Source organism: Mustela lutreola, chromosome 11 (assembly GCF_030435805.1).
Source record: "Mustela lutreola isolate mMusLut2 chromosome 11, mMusLut2.pri, whole genome shotgun sequence".
Classification (NCBI taxonomy): domain Eukaryota; kingdom Metazoa; phylum Chordata; class Mammalia; order Carnivora; family Mustelidae; genus Mustela; species Mustela lutreola.
In genome coordinates, this window is record NC_081300.1 from 4,165,812 (window position 1) to 4,171,811 (window position 6,000).

General features: G+C 57.3%; 1 protein-coding gene across 8 annotated transcripts in view; it reads right to left on the bottom strand.

The window, feature by feature from the left end:
• Positions 1-3,108, bottom strand: part of ZNF407 (zinc finger protein 407) — a 440,363-nt gene extending 437,255 nt beyond the window's left edge. For all 8 annotated transcript variants that reach the window (XR_009345860.1, XM_059139578.1, XM_059139575.1 and 5 more), the window contains exon 1: positions 2,978-3,108. The gene's annotated coding sequence lies outside the window, so the exon portion shown is untranslated. The remainder of the gene's footprint in view (positions 1-2,977) is intronic.
• Between the last annotated feature and the right edge of the window lie 2,892 nt (positions 3,109-6,000).

Genomic DNA, 6,000 nt, shown 5'->3' on the forward strand with positions numbered 1-6,000 from the left:
AAATGCTGACTTTACTGTTGCCTATTTATTCAAATAAACAAGTCTGTACGGGAGAAACTCCACATAGCAAAATCTCCAAGAAATGCAGCTACTATAGACTGAATTGTGTCCTCCCGCAAAATTCATATGTTAAATCCCTAATCCCCATTGTGATGGTATTTGCAGGTGTGACCTTTGAGAAGTACCTAGATTTAAATGAAATAATGGAGTAGGGTCTCCATGATGAATCAATGCCCTTATAAGAAGGGGAGAAGAGTCCTGAGTTCCTCTCTCTGCCATGGGAGGACACAGCAAGGAAGGGGACATCTGTAAACCAGGAAGAGTCCTCACCAGGAACCAGCGCCTTGATCCTGGACTTCATGCTCAGAGCTACAATAAATAAATTTCTGTGGTTTCTGCTCTCTGGGCTATCCTATTTTGTTCTAGCAGCCGAGCTAAGACAACTCACTCAAATGCCCCTCTGGTATGGGGTTGTAACACACCAGGTTATAGCTCAGAACTATGCCCCCAACCCTGCACAAAGAACATGTATGATTTGACCACAGAAAGTATTTAACAAGTTTGAAAATAAAATATTTTAAAATGTATAGAACTAGATACTTCCATTACTGCATAAGAAAAACAACTTAATTTCTTCTTCTGTTCGTAGATTTATGAACTGGGATTCTTCTCACCTCTGTGATACCTAAGAGACTTGTCATACAAAACCCTTCTCTAAGATGTGGGAAAGAGGGAGAGTCTAATTTACAAAGGTCAGAGAATTCTCCAACAACACAAACCCAATTAAAGTCAATGCTGGGAGAAAGGCCCCGTGGAGCAAGCGAATGGCAGCTAATCCTGGGACCTAGCTGAAAGCCTGGACCCTGAGCGCGCTCACGCAGTCTGCTCCGCAGGCCGTGAGACACCTTCGCTCTGTGCATCCGCACGTTAGCACTCGGGAAAACGCACTCCGGGAGCAGATCCCGAGAGCACAGTGCGCTGCCAACGCCCGCACCTACGGTGGTGTCTGGAAGTAGCCGGGACCGCTGCTTGCGCACCTCACGTTGCTGAATGTCCTACCTTACAGCTTTTCTGCAAATCCGAAACTATTCCAAAATACAGTTTTAAGAACGCACCCGTGGCAACTGCGTTATCAGCAACAATCACTTGCCTCAGAGAAAGACCAGCTGCCGGAGAACCTTGCCTTACTGTCAGGCCGGTCCACAGGAGTGGACACCTCGAGTGCGAGCAACGGTAGAACGCGTAACTAACACTGGAGATTTGAATTCGGACACGAACTTCGGTCACATTAATCTGGGTTTTAAGTGGAAAAAGGGGAAGAATTAAACCCTACTCTACGAGACGGCTGTGCTAACTGAAGCATGCGGAGTACACGCCAGAAATGATGCTCTCATCAACGCGCCGGTGCCCTGCCCGCCCGGTGCCCTGCGCGCCCGGGGTCGCTGCCCGCCCGGGGTCCCTGCCCGCCCGGGGTCCCTGCCCGCCCGGAGTCGCTGCCCGCCCGGGGTCCTGCCCACCCGGTGCCCTGCCCGCCCGGGGTCGCTGCCCGCCCGGTGCCCTGCCCGCCCGGTGCCCTGCGCGCCCGGGGTCGCTGCCCGCCCGGGGTCCCTGCCCGCCCGGGGTCCCTGCCCGCCCAGAGTCGCTGCCCGCCCGGTGCCCTGCCCGCCCGGGGTCGCTGCCCGCCGGGAGTCGCTGCCCGCCCGGGGTCGCTGCCCGGGGTCCTGCCCGCCCGGTGCCCTGCCCGCCCGGGGTCGCTGCCCGCCCAGGGTCGCTGCCCGCCCGGAGTCGCTGCCCGCCCGGTGCCCTGCCCGCCCGGGGTCGCTGCCCGGGGTCCCTGCCCGCCCGGTGCCCTGCGCGCCCGGGGTCGCTGCCCGCCCGGGGTCGCTGCCCGCCCGGGGTCGCTGTCCGCCCGGTGCCCTGCCCGCCCGGGGTCCCTGCCCGCCCGGGGTCGCTGCCCGCCCGGGGTCCCTGCCCGCCCGGGGTCGCTGCCCGCCCGGGGTCGCTGCCCGCCCGGGGCCCTGCGCGCCCGGACTTCTCGCCGCAGAACAGGTGCGCGCGGGGAGTAGCCGCCAGCGCCGGCTGTGGAGCGGCAGGGCCGTCCCCACCAGGCCTATGAGTGCGTCTAAGACAGAGAAGCCCTACAGGTGTGTCCACGGGTGCCCGTCCCGTTCCTGACCCCGTCCCGTTCCTGACCCCGTGAAACAGAAGGGCTATGCGCGACTCCTCACACGCCACAGGGCTGCAGAGCTCCCGGGCCGCCTCCCGGGGCTCCCCTCCCGGACGCGCGGGCACGCTCAGGGCGTGCTCTCTGGCTGAGCAGCGCGTCTACGGGGCAAACCCCGCCGCCGCCCGCAGCCGGGCGCCGCAGCCCGGCCTCCCCCGCGTCCGCAGACGCCGACCGCGAGGGGCCCGGGACCCTCCAACTGCAGCGGCGCTGCTCTCGGTCCCCAGCCGCCCGCCCAGCGTCCTTAACGGAAGGCGGCGCGGGTGGCAGCGGCGCCTCGGCGCATCTGGGGGGGACCTGGGCGTGGGCGGGCGGAGGAGGACACCAGCGCCCGGACCGTAAACCGACGCCCCCGCCGCCCCGCGCCGGGGCCGGCCGGGCGGTAAGCAGCGCCCCGCTGCGTGCAGGGGCGCCGACAGCCGGCCCCGCGGGGCGGTCGAGGCCCGCCGCCCGCGCGAGCCCGGCCGCAGACGGAGCGCAGCGAGCGGGGGAGGGCGGGAGCGGAGGCCGGGCGGCGGCGGGCCGCGGGCGGCGGGCGTGTGCCGGGCGAGGCAGGGCGGCGTCGGGAGGGACCGGCGGCGGGGAGGGGCGGAGGCGGGGGGAGGGGGGAGGAGGAAGAGCGAAGGGCCCTGGCGGGGCTCCCGGCGCCCAGCCGCCCGGGCCCGGGCCCTCAAGCCACCGCCCCCAGGCCCTGCGCTGACGCTGGACGGTCCCCGCCTCCAAACCCCCCGCCCCGGCCAGAGAATAACTTACCTGTTTGCCGACGGAATCGCTCCTGCTCGCCTCTCTGACTGACTCCTCCGGCTCACCGTCTTCCCTCTGGGAGGAAGGGGAGGGACTTCCTGTCTCTCCTCGGAGCGACTTCCGGCGGCTGCCAGGTCGACTCCGTGGTGGACCGAGCGCCGGACACCATGACCAAAAAATAGGATCCCGGAACTGGTTTAGCGAAACCCACATCGGGTTCCGCGTCTCTGCCCCGAGCGGCCGGCAGACCCGGTGCTGCCTTCGTTTCAGTACATCAGCTCTTGCCGGAAGTCACTCCGAGGTCAAAGCGGAAGTCCGCCCCTCCCCGGCAGAGGAAAGCGGAAGGGTGGAGGAGTCGATCCGAACCAGGCTTGGGGCCCGGCGCGTCGGTCCGGGAGGCCCCCGGGGTTTTCAGAGGGCGCAGAGCGGGAAGGCCCCGGCCGGTCCTGCCTCCTCCCTGCCGCAGCCGCCCCGCTCCGCCCCTCCGCTCGCTCGCCATAACAAGCCCCGAGGGCTGCGACGGGGGGGCGGACGCGGCCCGGCGGTGCGGGAGGGCCGGGGCCTGCGCGGGCCAGCCGCCGGCCGTCCCCCGCCGCGGCCCGGAGCGGGGCCCTCCCGCGCCGCCGCGGCCCTCTTCGCCCGGGCGAGGGTGTGGGGCTGGGCTGGGCTGGGCGCGTGCGCAGCTCCGGCGTCGGAGGACAACTCGGCGGGCTCCGGGGAGGGATCCGCGAGTCGTAGGCCTGGGAAGCCGCGAGCGGATTCCGACCCTCTCGGGGAGGCCGGGGCGCGGAACGCGCTGGTCCCGCAGTTTGGCACGAAGGGCGGAGAAGTGCTCGGTGCTTGGCACGCTCCCGCGCGGGCCGCGTTTCGACAGCTCGAGGGCACAGCGGAAGGACGGTTGGAAAGGCGGCCCGGCGCGGGTCGTGGTCCCGGCCCCCCGCCCCGGGCGGACCGTGCGCAGACCTGGAAGCTCGGCCTGGCAGGGAGACCGGTGCTTGCCCAGTGCGGTGGCAGAGACGCCGTCCGCCGCAGTGCGCAGGCATCCGCCTCGGGGTCGGGGGTGGAGATGCCGTGTGCTGCGGGCCACCTGTGAAGTGATCTGTACTTAGCTAACTTTGCGCAAATGGGGTTTTAAAATTCCGGCCTTGTGATCATGGTGATCGGCTTTCTAAACCAGATCATCTTTCAAGGTCAAGTCCAGCTCAGTTCTGTTTTTGAAATGCAAATACTGGGTTCATGGCAACAAGTTGAACATTTTTAGAGGGGCGCCTGGATGGCTCGGTCGGTTAAGCATGACTTGGGCTCAGATCATGGCCAACATTTACTGGGTCAGAACATTACTGGTAATAGATAACTAATAAACGAGATTTTCTCCAAAGAGTTCACTTGAAAATTACTTAGAATTTACTTGAAAATGTACTACTCATCATCTTGTATTGTCTGTTTTGACAGTGTTAGTCTTGGATGACATGGCGATACCTCTCCAAACGCCAGCAGTAGCTAGTGCAGTTCTCCATATGGATTAGGCATCCCGGCTGGTCTTTGGGTGATCGATCTACCTTTCTTACCTTGGGGGTTTAGTTAACGTGTCCTTTTTCTTTCTTGAACACTGAAATAAAATTCAGTTTATTTTTCATTTTTACCATCCATTATTTTGCTGAAACAGGTCTTTACATCAAAATGTGACTTTAAGGAAGACAGTTTGGACCTCGTTTTACTCATGTGTAAATTTGTGATGGTGTCTGTTTTCCCTAATTTAAAAAAATGCAAGGGGGCACCTGGGTGGCTCAGTGGGTTAAGCCGCTGCCTTCGGCTTAGGTCATGATCTCGGGGTCCTGGGATCAAGCCCCCCATGGGGCTATCTGCTCGGCAGGGAGCCTGCTTCCCTCTCTCTCTGCCTGCCTCTCTGCCTGCTTGTCATCTCTCTCTGTCAAATAAATAAATAATAAAATCTTTTTTAAAAAATGCAAGAATAATAGATTTCATTTCCTTCATACAAGGTGATCACACTCAACTAGAATTTGGATAACACTTCATTTCTGACCTCTCTTTTTGCTTTATAATGTTTTATTTGACATTAAAAAGTACAAAATATTCCAATGTTTCCTTCAACCAAATTCTATAATTATGTGCTTCATTTTTTATGCATATTTTTCCAGAGCCATTAGAAAATAGATTGCAAGCATGATGGCCTTTTACCCCTACACATGTCTGTACATTTCCTAAGAACATGGATAGGCGCTTACATAGCAATACAGTTATCAAAATTAAGAAATTAATGCTAATATGATGCTCTTATTTAATAAGCAGACCTTACTCATATTTTTGCACCCATTTTTTTATGTTGTACCTTTATTATGTCATTTGGATTTCCAAAAGAGTTTACAAATGAAGCACAAAAGAAGTCACAGCAGGAGACCTTAATCTCTTTATATTAATAATTTCATTAAGTGTCATTGATTTAAAAAAGATTTTCAGAATGGATAAAAAAAAAGATATTTTGGGCCCATATGCTGCTCACAGAGATTTTTGTTAAAAATTACCTCTTTGCATGTGTACTGGCCTCCAGGTGTTTCTGATGGAGCAGAGACCATTCAGCTCTTTCCTCCCTTGCATATTTCCCTATGTATCGTGTCATTTTTCTCTCGATACTTTCACATTTTTCTCTTTATTTTTGACATTCAGTGATTTCGTTATGATGAGCCTCACCATAATTTTCTTCATACTTAACCTGCTTGGTGTTTTGTGAGCTTTTAACATCTGTAAGTTTATGTATTTCACCAAGTTGGGGAAACTGGGGGTTATTATTTCTCCAAATACTTATCTTCCCCATTTTCTCCTGAACTCCAATCAAATATATACATACACCTCTTGCTACTATATATATACGACTCACTGAGGTTTTGGCTTTTTTCTTTTGTTTTCATTCTTTTTTTTTTCTCTCAGACTTTCAGATTGAATAATTTCTATTGATCTATTTTCTGTGTTCCCTGATTCCCGTATAAACCTGCAGTCTTAAAACATTTTTTTCA